A 13,401-nucleotide genomic window follows, 5' to 3' on the forward strand; every position below is an offset into this window, starting at 1 on the left:
CACTTTGAGATTTGTTATGTGTCACCATTTGTTTATTTGAGTTTTAGGGGGGTGGTCCCTCCATGGATTTAAAGATACTGGCATTTCCAGATTGACAGGAATGACACCTCACTGCCAACACAGAATCTGTTCTAAACAGCACAGATCCTGGACTTCAGGAAAGTTCTTCAAATGTCTCTATGATCCCCCTCTTCCCATCTCTCCTCCGCCATAGAGTTCTTTGTATCACCCCTTCCTAGTCTGATACCAAAAGCTGACAGGTCGTAGTCTCAGGCTAAAGTTTCTGTGAAAGGGAAGGAAGAGAAATATGCAGGTTAGGATGACTGGGGACTGGTAAGTAGCAAAGGCACCCTGCTTACTCTCTGCCACAGGCTTCAGAAGACTCTGGGATGTACCTATTGCCCAGTAATTTCCACTGCAGTCCTGGGCAGCCTTAGACTGTATCTCCACCTGCTGGACACCAAGGAGACTGACAACTCTGTGTCAACTCTTCAGACAATTAAATAAAACTTCACAATTACTCCACCTTCATTCCAAGGTTAAATTATTCCGTCTCAGAATCTGTTAAGTTACAGTTTTCTCTCGGAAGACTGCCTTTTTCGGAGACTGGATTCAAGGGAGACCTGGGTACAGTTTCCCCCATATGCTGTCCTTTATTGAAAACTCAGAGGCTGAATATAGAGCCCTGTCTCCTTGTTCAGTGGCCAGAGGTGTAGGGAGGTTGAAATCTATGCCCTTCCTCACACAGGTTAACTATGTCCACAAACAGAGAGCAGCAGGCAGGTGGGCTTATGCTTGGGCATAGATCACAAGGTACTTGTTAGCCTTAGAGGCCAGGAGAAGGAAATCCTAGATAAAGAATTGCCCTTATTTGTCTATCCCCTGCCTGACCCAGGTATGGGAGAAAGTGGGGGCATCCTCTACTGTTCTCTTTATACTCACTGGCTGTTCTCCTCTTCCTATGCTCCTAGCAGAGACAACACCACTAGAACCCATTAGCATCATTCAGTCCATGTTGAAAGCATGGGCTAGCTAACCCCTAGAGTCCTCAGGCTATATCTTCAGAGGTGAAGGTCATTTATAAGTAGCGATAGCTCTCAAATGAATCTTTTATTGGTGAAATGGGACAATGTCAATAAATACCCTCAGAATTGATCAGGACATACGATACTATCAATCTGTGGAGGTTACAGGGCTAGGCAAACAAATGACAGCAGATCTAGAAATCTACTCTCCTTTCCCAGCTGATATTGTGATTTACCCAGGTTAAGTAAAAGGCAGCCCTTTCTTTAGTTTTTGGTTGCCTGACCTTGACTGAGCGGATGTCCTTTAATGTCTTTCCAATTTTTGTTTTAGAAGGAAGAACTCGAGGAGTTAAGACAGTGTATGGGGATAATCTTGTGCTCCATGTACGTCATGTCATTTGTGTATTAGGTGCCCTCAGTTTATTCATTACGGCTAACATGTATTGAGTGCTTACTGTGAACACTCTTAAAAACTTTAACGGGGCTTCCCTGGTGGCGCAGTGGTTGAGAGTCCGCCTGCCGATGCAGGGGACGCGGGTTCGTGCCCCGGTCCGGGAAGATCCCACATGCCGCGGAGCGGCTGGGCCTGTGAGCCATGGCCGCTGAGCCTACGCGTCCGGAGCCTGTGCTCCGCAACGGGAGAGGCCACAACAGTGAGAGGCCCGTGAGCCATGGCCGCCGAGCCTGCGCGTCCGGAGCCTGTGCTCCGCAACGGGAGAGGCCAGGACAGTGAGAGGCCCGCGTACCGCAAAAAAAAAAAACAACCCAAAAACAAACAAACAAACAAAAACTTTAATGCAGTTTTCCCCATTTATACCTTTAAATGATCTTATGATTCGGATACTGCCCTTTATTATACTCCTGTTCTTAATTGCTACTATGCTATACTCTTTACTTTGTGATTAATGTGCAGATTTTTTAAGGACTTGGAGCCTTAAAACTCAAATAGTATAATTATCTTCCTTGTAAATTCCTAAAAAGCCTTTATTTAAAGTAATATGTGGTTTCAGAAACTTTACTGTACCTAAGAATTATACGAGGTGTATTGTGAAAAATAGATTCCTGTGTGCTGCTTCCAGATATTCTGATTCAGGAAATCTGGATGAAAGCCCAGGAATCTGCATTTTAAAATAAGCACCCAAGTAATTATGATGTAGGTGATATTTGGATTATGCTTTGAGAAACACTGCCTTTGCCTATAAAGGGCTTGAGGGTAGGGCTGTAACTATAACCAATCTTCATGTGTACATCCTATTTAATTTGGCTGCATGTAGCAATAGATGTATCATTGGGGTTTGTATCATCTGTGGCTAAGAACTAAACCCTGCTTATTCACTCTTATTTCTCTCTTTTTTTTTTTTTGTGCACTGAGGAGAGGCAGCCCTGGAACCTCCCTGTCTGTTAGAGGCCCTTGTGCTATATGTGAAGTGGCTTTTTCTTTTACTAACCTGAAATATCTCTGGGCAAAGGTTTGGTGAAGGCTGTACAATTTGACATATTGGCCCTGGTAATTCTGCTGTCTTCACAGGAGAGGGCTGAAAAGAGGCTGTTATTTTTCTCTACCTTTTGAAATGCACAATGCAGGGGGCAGGGGGAAGGGAGGAGAGTCCAGGGACTAAGCTAGAGTTGGTAAACAAGCTTTGAAGCAAACTAAGGAAGCATATTAACAGGGGAGAAATAAACGGCCGTTCAAGGCTCCTGTCATGCCATAGCATTCTCTGAAGACAGTACTAGTCTCTTATTTTGAAGGAAATAACAACAACAAAAAACAGCATTGGCAAACTGACCCTCCGCTAACACTTGAAGGTTTGTCTGGAATGGTGTTCTGAAAAGCCGTTTACATCAGAGAAGCAAGAAGATGAAGGATAAGCCTTGCAGGAAAAAAAAAAAAAATTAGGCCAAAAAATACAGCAAGCACCTCAAATAGCCCAAAGGAGGCTGCAGGGACCTGGGGAAAGCTCCATTTAATCTCTGGCCTAGCTAACATAGCCTAGAGGATGCTTCTTAATGCACTTTTTATAACAAGCTTGGCTTCTGAGGTTGTGATGAGCCCTTCTAGCTCCTAGAATCTTTGAAGAATTTCGTTCCCCCTTAACTCGGAGCACAGGTTAACCAAAACTCCAAATTGGGAAATTAGGGAACTCCGAAGCTGCTCTGTGTGTTTTAAAAGACTGTATTTGATTCAATATGGTGAAGGCAAAATCCCCTCCACTTTCTAGGTTCCTTTCTTTCCCACTGCTTCTCTCACCTCATCTGCATGGCCTCAGAGAATGTTTTAAGGTTGACAGGGAAATTTTACAGAATGATCAAAAGTACAGAGAGCCCTAGAGATGGTTGCATAATCTTCCTCCTCTTTACTTTAAAAATGCTTTATTTTGGGCTTCCCTGGTGGCGCAGTGGTTGAGAATCTGCCTGCTAATGCAGGGGACACGGGTTCGAGCCCTGGTCTGGGAAGATCCCACATGCCGCGGAGCAACTAGGCCTGTGAGCCACAACTACCGAGCCTGCGCGTCTGGAGCCTGTGCTCCGCAACAAGAGAGGCCGCGAGAGTGAGAGGCCCGCGCGCCGCGATGAAGAGTGGCCCCCGCTTGCCGCAACTAGAGAAAGCCCTCGCACAGAAACGAAGACCCAACACAGCCAAAAATAGATAAATAAACAAATGTGGGGTTTAAAAAAAAATGCTTTTTTCAGTTGAATAAATAACAAACCAAAAATTTAGGGTTGGATTAAATCTTGAAGGTCAGAGAAAAGAAGAATGAAGCACAGACAGTTTAAATGATGTTTCCAAGGTCACAGGGCTGGTCTTAGATTCAAGGTAAGTTTGTACTGACTCCTAGTTTAACATTACCTCTCTTAATTGCTTTCATAACCACTTTTCTCAAGTGGTTTTGCCTGCCCACTTAGTACTCAAGTACGGTAGCTACAGAATTGTTGGCTTTTTTTTTGGAGTGGGGAGGTTGGCATATGGTTATCTTTTCCTGTGGACTTTGAAAATAACTATTTCCTTAAAATAAAAAAAAAAGTCTTACCTCAATTTTCCTTTTTGAAAGCAAACATTCAAAAACCCCAACCCACCCTAGAACAAACCCTCAATGCTCCAGGTTCTGATTATCCAGTTTCCTTTTTCCTCCCTCTACTGACTACGCATTTGGATGTTTACACTGGTCAGTAGCTCTGCAAGAAGTCTGACACTATATATGTCGTGGGATTGTTTGTCAGCAGCTTTCTGATCCCTGGGTTGTACTAGAGTGCTACGTTCTCACACTCGGTATCCCCATGGCCATCAAGGCTGTAGCTCCGTTGGCGGGTTAGTTTGGTAGTGTTCTGCGAGTCATTCCTGGAGGCCTCAGCTACAGCCTGCTTCTCCAGCTATTCCAAGGATTTGGTAAGCACGTCATAATTCTCTGTATTAAATTTCTTTTCTGCTTAAAATATGGAGATATCGAGAGTGGTTTCTGTTTCCTATTCTAAACTGGCTGATACAGGCATTTAGAAGCTAATCACAACGCAGCTCAAAATGAGTACTAACAGAGAACAGCAGGAGCCTAGACCACAGAGCCTGGAGTTACCCAAATAGATAACATTTGAGTTGGAACTTGAAGGTGGAATATGCTAAGCAGAGAATCACTGGGAACGCGAGGGAAGCAAGATGCACCAAGGTGTGGTCATTAAAGAGCACAGTGTGTTAGAGGGATGGGGAGTTCACTATGGCTGGACTATGAACAGGGTCGGGAGAGATGAGGCTGGAGCAACTGTAAAATGTGGTGGGAGTAAGAATACTGCCTTTGGGGGGTAGCAGACCTGACTCCAATTCCAGTTCCTCCATGGAGTAACTAATGGTCAAATCTTGTATATTCTATGATCCTCAGTTTCCTTATCTACCAAGTGGGGACCTAATAATATCTCCTTCATGGGGAATTAAATGTGACAGTGCATATAAAGTGCTTTGTACAGTGCTTGGCACAGACCAAGTGCTCAAAAAGCCTTTGCTATTATCATTAGGTAAACTGGAAACCGATTACTAAATATCTTGAAGGCAGGTGGAGGATAAACTGAAATGGGAAAAACCTAGTGGCTGAAAGACTACTTAGGAGGTTACTGTAATAATCCAGGCAGGGACGATGATCGGAAATAAGGCAGTGGTAGTGGATATACAAAGAACTGGTTGGCTTCAGAAGTCATCATTGGTATTGAAATTCCAGGATCTGGTGACTAATTGAATGTGAGGGATTCTGAAAAGACTAGGCGAACAGAAACATCATTAACCTAGATTAGTCACGTATGAGGGAGAGCAGGTCTAGATAGCAGCTGAAGCTCAAGGCTCTAAGTGCCTCCAAGTCCAAGGCCTGTTCCAGGAGACTGGCCTTAAGTAATTCTTTTTTTTTTTTTTTTTTTTTTTTTGCTGTACGCGGGCCTCACTGTTGTGGCCTCTCCCGTTGCGGAGCGCGGAGCACAGGCTCCGGACGCGCAGGCTCAGTGGCCATGGCTCACGGGCCCAGCCGCTCCGCGGCATGTGGGATCTTCCCAGACCGGGGCACGAACCCGTGTCCCCTGCATCGGCAGGCGGACTCTCAACCACTGAGCCACCAGGGAAGCCCCAAGTATTTTTTTTTTTTTTAATAAACTTATTTATTTTATTTATTTTGTTTTTGGCTGTGTTGGGTCTTCGTTGCTGTGCGCGGGCTTTCTCTAGTTGCGGCGAGCAGAGGCTACTCTTTGTTGCAGTGCGCGGCTTCTTACTGCGGTGGCTTCTCCTGTTGCGGAGCACGGGCTCTAGGCGTGTGAGCTCAGTAGTTGTGGCTCATGGACTCTAGAGTGCAGGCTCAGTAGTTGTGGCGCACAGGCTTAGTTGCTCCGCGGCATGTGGTATCTTCCCAGACCAGGGCTCGAACCCGTGTCTCCTGCATTGGCAGGCGGATTCTCCACCACTGCGCCACCAGGGAAGCCCCGGCAAGTATTTCTTTTGTGCATCACATTGATATAGCTCTTACCACAAGCAACACAAGAAACAATCTGCTGCTCCTTGAATGTCCAAGGGGGTAGGACTAAAATAGACCACTGGTCCTGCAAATTAGTAGGTTGGGTGGAGACAGAAGAGAGTGGGCAGACTGCAATGGATTAAGGGATAAGTGGGAACTGCAGACCAACTATATAGGCAATTCTTTCAAGAAATCAGGCACTGAAGGGAAGAAGCAAGCAAGCAATAGCTCGAGAGGGAGTGTGGAGGTTTCTATGTATTGGTTTGCTTAACATGATACTCTTCTAGTGTACCGCTCTGGAAAGCTGGACTACATTTCCCATAATCCCTTGTAACCAGGGTTCAGCCGTGATTTGGGTTCTGCCAATCAGGTGAACTATTGTATGATTCTAAAGGCTGCAGCGATTAAGAGAGGGTACTGGGCATCCATTTGGGGATGCTGACAGTGGCAGAGGTAGTGTGCTTCCTGAACTGGCAGCTGCAGTGGCAGCTTCCATACTGTAGTAGAAGCAGCAGCTTCCTGGGTGTTATTTCTGGAAGTCCAGTCTAGAGTTTGTTTCTTCAGTCTTCCCAATAATTCTGTGATCCATTTAATGCCTTATAACACGTCCCTTCCTGCTTAGACTAGCTCAAATAGATGTTTTCTGCAACCCAACCCTGATTAATACGGGGGAGAGGGTATGTGTTTTTTTTAAAGAATGAAATGTAACATTAGCATTATTGTAGTTTAAAGAGTTAAAGAAGACAGTCTATTTATTACTGAAAAATATAACATAAAGTAAAAGAAATAGAATTAAGGTAAAGAGAAAAGAGGGAATAACTTACGGAAGATATAAAAAGTGTCTGAGAGCCAGCCTCCAAGATGCCTCAATGATTCTTGCCTGCTGGTATTCATGCTCCTTTGACTTCTCCTCCTACAATGAAAAGGGCTCACCAGTGTAACCAAGAGCATGTTATGGAAATGATGGAGTGTGACTTCTAAAGTTAGGTCACAAAAGAATTCACAGCTTCCTCCTTCCTCTTAACTTACTCACTCTGGGGGAAGGCAGCTGACATGTTGTGAGGGCACTCAAACAGGCTGTGCAGAGTCCCACATGGTGAGGAACTGAGGCCTTCTGCCAACAACCAACACTGACTTGCCAAATATGTGAGGGAGCTACCTTAGAAACAAACCCTCCAGCCTCAGTCAAGTCTTCAGAAAACTGTAGCGCTGACTGACATCTTGACTGCAACCACATGAAAGATCCCAAGCCAGGATTACCCAGGTAAGCCACGCCTGAATTCCTCACCCATAGAAACTGGGAGGGTAATAACATTTAGTTTTGTTTTAATCCACTGTGCTTTGGGGAAATTTGTTATGCATCAATAGCTGGGATATAGTACAGGGATGAAGTTAGCCTTGGAGAAGAAGTATACCTCTGAGGTAAAGGAAAAGATGGATGTCACAGGAGTTCAAGTCTAGCGATGGGAAAAGAGGAAGTTAAGTTTGATGACCAGTATTTTCTCTAGAGAGTAAGAGGCAACGCTATCTGCTGAAAGTAGGGGTGGGAAGTAGGGACTATAAAGTTGAGGAGAACAATAAAAAGGGTGCAATAGTTACCAGGTAAAGCTGAAAAAAAGCCAAACAGGAATGAGTGCTTAAGAAATCATACATCTGCAGTGGAGTCAGTTGGCATATTTATGTGATTTTTCTATCACTACGCTTGATAACCTAGAGGAAATAAAGTAAGAGATGGCGGGTTTCGCTTGACTTGAGAAATGGTGAAGCGGAGACAGTAGAAGAACAACAGGGTCAAGCGAACTCAGGGTGTTGACTTAGGCCACTGAAGTGACTGACCATGGAGTCCAAACTGGTAGACAAGGAAATGAGTTGAGGAGGAAACGCACAGCCTGAGAGAATGAGAGGTTGAGTGCAGAATCAACATTTAGAGAAGCAGAATGGTTATAGAAGCCCAAAGCAGCAACTTAGGAATCAGAAGTTGCAGGTTATGTTCACTAACAAGCTGTGTATCCTTGGTAAAGAGAAAATTTTCAGGGCCTGTTTTCCCCTCATCCTTGGTTAAAATATGTAAAATGCTAAGAACAGTGGCTTGCTTACAGTAAGCACTCTGCAATGATTTTAGCAATTATTCTTAGATGTTTTAAAATTATATACTATTTAATACACACATATGAAGCATAATAAGATAAACACTGGGAAACCCACCACCCAACCTATTAAACAGAATACTACTAATATACTGTGTTTTTTCCTGGTCCCATCCTCCTGGCTTCTCCTCTAGAGAAAATAACTATCTTGAATTTTGTATTTATCATTCTTTTTCCTTAAAAAAAATATGTCATGTTCCACATGTGTACAGGACCTCTCTTTTTTTTTTTTTTTTTTTTTTTTTTTTTTTGCGGTACGCGGGCCTCTCACTGTCGTGGCCTCTCCCGTTGCGGAGCACAGGCTCCGGACGCGCAGGCTCAGTGGCCATGGCTCACGGGCCCAGCCGCTCCGCGGCATGTGGGATCTTCCCGGACCGGGGCACGAACCCGTGTCCCCTGCATCAGCAGGGGGATTCTCAACCACTGCGCCACCAGGGAAGCCGGGACCTGCTTCTTTATAGGTGAGATGAAGCTTTGGATTAGCGGCTCTCTAAACTCCCTTCTAGCTTTAAGAGTATATGAGATATGATACGTGGATACGAAAGCTACATACCTAGCAGAACCATATCAATGTTTATTTTTCAAGGGTTTTATAAAGCTAAAACACTTGCTCTTCTGTTGAAATCTCCAATTCAACAAAAGGATATCTCAATGGAACTTTTTAAAAGAGTCTGTGCTTTTTAAAAAAAATTTTTATTTATTTATTATCTTCGGCTGCGTTGGGTCTTTGTTGCTGCGCATGGGGTTTCTCTAGTTGCGGCGAGCGGGGGCTACTCTTCGTTGAGGTGCACGGGCTTCTCATTGTGGTGGCTTCTCTTGTTGCGGAGCACGGGCTCTAGGTGCGTGGGCTTCATTAGTTGTGGCACGCAGTCTCAGTAGTTGTGGCTCACGGGCTCTAGAGCATGGGCTCAGTAGTCGTGGCGCACGGGCTTAGTTGCTCCGCGGCATGTGGGATCTTCCTGGACCAGGGATCGAACCCGTGTGCCCTGCACTGGCAGGCGGATTCTTAACCACTGCGCCACCAGGGAAGCCCCCTCAATTAAACTTCTAATTTCAAGATCAAGACTTTCCATCACTTTCAATTTGCACCTCTGGCATAAAGTTCAACCCTAGAGAAAACCAACACAAGGAGCTAAACAATCTAAGACCCTGACCCTGTCCAATGAAATCCTGAAACTCAAGCCTGAGGAAATAGGACTGAAACAGATGAACTGGGAAAGCATACTTCATTTCAGTGACAAGTATTTGACCTTTTTTTTTTTTTTTTTTTTGCGGTACGCGGACCTCCCACTGCTGCGGCCCCTCCCGCCGCGGAGCACAGGCTCCGGACGCGCAGGCTCAGCGGCCTCGGCTCACGTGCCCAGTCGCTCCGCGGCATGTGGGATCTTCCCGGACCGGGGCACGAACCCGTGGTCCCCTGCATCGGCAGGCGGACTCTCAACCACTGCGCTACCAGGGAAGCCCAGTGACAAGTCTTTTAATAAAAATTAAGAGGCATGGTTGGTTTCATATGCAGTAGCTTTTAATACAACCTGGATTTATTTCTTCCACATATATGTGTATATATAAGTAGTATAAAGTAAAACAACTAACTTTGTCTTTTTAACTTTCATCAAAGGTGCTTACACTATTTTAGTTTCGTAAAAAAAAATGTTTAAATACGGTAAACACAAATGCAAATCTGCTGACCATATGGCTTTCCTCTAGGGTGACTGACTGGCCTAGGATGCTGTTCTCCCTATCTGTAAACAACCTGAGATTTTGTATTTGTCACACCAGTTACCAAGTTGATAAGAGTTAAGTGAGTTGGACCAGGCAGTGGAATTGCTATGTCAAGGGCAAATAAATGCCCCGCTCATACACAGGTCTGCGTTTATCAGACTTCAGTATGGCTGGAATAGAAAGTCAGCTGAGACTGTTGGTACGATGTAACCGGTTAATGTGTTTACACTGGCCTTTGAAGAGGCCATGACTGTAAAGTAGGATGTGAGTATGTTCTGACCCTTAACAGTACCAGGACAACAGTGGTCAAAAGAATGAGAATTCACTACAGTAATTTTTTCATGGAATTTCAGTAGTTTTCCTTATTCTACCCATTGAATTGGCACAAGAAAACAGATATTTTCTCAGAGGTATCTTCTTCCCAAGGCCAGTCTTGCTTCAATCATTTAAAATACAGCGTACAAATCACCTTGATTTTTATAATCTGCCTCTTTAAAAATGGTAATAAGAAGTACAATGTCATCTCCTTGGTTTCTGTCTACTTTGGAGCTTAATATGAATTGTGAAAAGTACAACTAAAGGACTCTAAGAATGTCAGTATAGGTATTAAGAGACTAACACAAGCGGCTACTGTTCTCTCTCAACAATGAAAGGGTACTGCAGTGCACTATTTGAAACTGAATCCAAATACTCTCCTTGTTTAGCTCAGGTACAGCTACCAGGAGGGCTAAGCATCATTTATTACCTACATTTGTTTATTCCTGGTAAGAACATTTGCAAATCACAGTGGCACTTCCAGAATACCTACAGAGAAAGGTAATCTTCCAGAAAGCAAATCCTCTCCTTGGGGTAGAGCATGGAATCCCTGGATAAGATCAATATGCAGGATTCAAAGGCTCTCTAAGATAAGCTCAAAATTTTGAAACATGTCTGCATTTAACCTTTAACCATAACTCTTGACCTTAACTGAAATTAAGGTAGAATATTCAACTGTTTACCTTCCACTGTTCACATTCCAAAGGGAAGGTAGCCTCCGAAGAAGGTCTCAAAAATAGGTAAGCTTCTTCTCCCAACTTCTGACAAGAGTTAAACAGTCACTTCTTTGTTCTAGTTTTTAGGAATGTCCAAAAATCTTCAGCAAACTAAATCCAGTCTAGTGAATCCTAGGCCCAATAAAAATCCTAAGAAGTCTCTGAAAGCTCCTGGACAAACAAATTGGCTGCTTTAATCATTAGTTTACTAAAGAACAACTGGGTTATCTATTTTGTGAGCTAACAAAATTAACATAGGCAGACATTCTCCCATAGTGAGTGTTACTCACACTGGCAAACGTCAGATGTGTTGTGATTAAGTTCTCCTAGTGGTGAGCAAAGAGGTGTCCTCCTAAAATAACATAAGGTTTTTCATGAATGACAGATGCTAGCCTTTCTTGCCCCTTTAGATATTTAAAAAACACAAAGTAACTATTTTCTATTTAATTCCTTTGTTGAGTTGCACTCAAGTAGCTAATTCTTTGCAATATGACTCATACCCCTGTTTTTTTCTAAACTAGGAAGGAGCTCTGGGTTACAAGTGTAGTGTAGACAGTTTGGGTTGTCATTACCCAGACAAATGAAATCAAAAGGGTTTTGTATTTTCTAGTTAAAACTATTTTTAAATAAAGTTAAATGTGAGTTGCTGACTGATACTCAAACATAAGTAACCAGAATTAGGAGAATAATGGGTGTTTTTTTCCCCTCCTCAATACATTATACCACCCACTCCAGAAGAAATGGTCTACTTATTCACTTATTCGTACAGCTAGAAGAAGAAATACTATTGTACTAGGGCTTATCTTGAATCTGTTTTTAGAGATTGGAACTAAATAAACAGATAGCTCTGCTTCATTAAAGAGAGAATCCTGTTTTGTGTGAAACTTGTGGAAGAGGCATTCCATCAGAGCCCACTCCCCCTACAAACAATGCTCAACAGTTCAGTTTTGGAATTATTGGTCAGTATGCTTCATCTGACTCCCTATCTATACCAGATCCCAAATCCCTTCCCATGCCAAATGGTTTTAAAACCAAACCACACCAAACCTGAAAAAAACCAACCAAACAAAAAACTGGTCTGGAAGATTATGAAGTCTCCTTGTGAGGGTCAACAAGATGCTAGGATAGCCAGAGCCTTGAGTTCAGAAATCTAACTTATTATACACATGTCCCAGGGTAGTCAGCAGGGCCTTCACACATTTCAGCTTTGAAGCTTAATCAAATTTCACACACAGGTGAAAAGCTTCTCTCTTCTCCACATGTACACTGGTTCCTCCTCTCCATTCCAATCTTCATTCCTACACAATCCACACCTGGTTTGACAGCTAGTACAATTTCTAGCTGGAATGTGGGAAAGAGAAAAGAAATAAAAGAAACCTACCCTAGGTTACACATATTCAGGGAACAAGATGTCCTAAAGATTCTAAACAAGAATAGGGTATATTTCTATATATAAATGCTATCAACATCAAAGACTCAATAAACAAATGCACTAATCAGAAAAGGTCCATTCCTATAAATGTTAAAAGGAATTTGGTTCATGTGTGTCAGAGAACACAAATATATACACAGTTACTTTTTCCAACCCGAATTTCTTGCCTGCTTTAGCTGGATCCTTTAAGGTAACTTTAAATGATTTTGTTTCATTAATGTAGAATGAGATGAGTTCTGATCTTGGGGCTGCAGGTACTTAACCAAACTATCAAGTTATTTACAATGATGGTTTATTTGAAACAGTTCTTCTGAACATGAGGGTTCTTTCTTGGATCAAATGAGTAAGGGCTCAAAGGGGGGAGGAAAAGAAAGGTACTTGTCAGTTTGAAAGTCACAGACAATCTATCTTTCTATAATTAGATTAGGAGAAAAAAAATGAAGAACCCACTGTAGCAGGAAGAAGCAAAGAGTCTTCTAGGGTCTGGCATCTGCAAGGAAATGAGAAAAAAAAAAAAAGAGTTCTTAGTTCCTATCAATGACAAAAGCATCAACTACATCTGACAATGGGCCACACAACTACAGCCCAATTAAAGTCTCTTGGTCTGCTGGAAGAATCTGTTGTTGCTAATGGCAGAACACCAAGTACTTTCTGACCCTTAGCCCTTTAGTATCACTAAGCACACAGAAACTTGTTAATTGAATTAAAAACATTCTATACAGAGATCAACGTACACTCCTTGTGTCAACAGTTTTCACGGGTGAGAAGAAAATCAGAATTGACCATCCAGGCAATTGACTTCTCCAGACAATTCTGGATTAATTCCAATTAACTTATGTTGATCTTTGTCTCTTCTCATATACCCATCTCCTCATTAATTCAATGATATTTTTGAGCCGTTACAATGTACATCAGGGGAACAAAAATTAACATGGTATTAACCTGCTTTTGAGGCACTTACCTAGTAAAAATTGGAGTTGTTGATAAAAACACAAATGGGATAAAGCATTTTTTTTTTTTTTTTTTTTTTTTTGCGGTACGCGGGCCTCTCACTGTTTGTGGCCT

General features: G+C 42.9%; 1 protein-coding gene across 1 annotated transcript in view; it reads right to left on the bottom strand.

Moving 5' to 3' along the window:
* Positions 1–12,726: 12,726 nt before the first annotated feature.
* Positions 12,727–13,401, bottom strand: part of GTSF1 (gametocyte specific factor 1) — an 8,407-nt gene continuing 7,732 nt past the window's right edge. The window contains exon 7 of the mRNA XM_007125702.3: positions 12,727–12,826. The gene's annotated coding sequence lies outside the window, so the exon portion shown is untranslated. The remainder of the gene's footprint in view (positions 12,827–13,401) is intronic.

This window comes from Physeter macrocephalus, chromosome 6 (assembly GCF_002837175.3).
Source record: "Physeter macrocephalus isolate SW-GA chromosome 6, ASM283717v5, whole genome shotgun sequence".
Classification (NCBI taxonomy): domain Eukaryota; kingdom Metazoa; phylum Chordata; class Mammalia; order Artiodactyla; family Physeteridae; genus Physeter; species Physeter macrocephalus.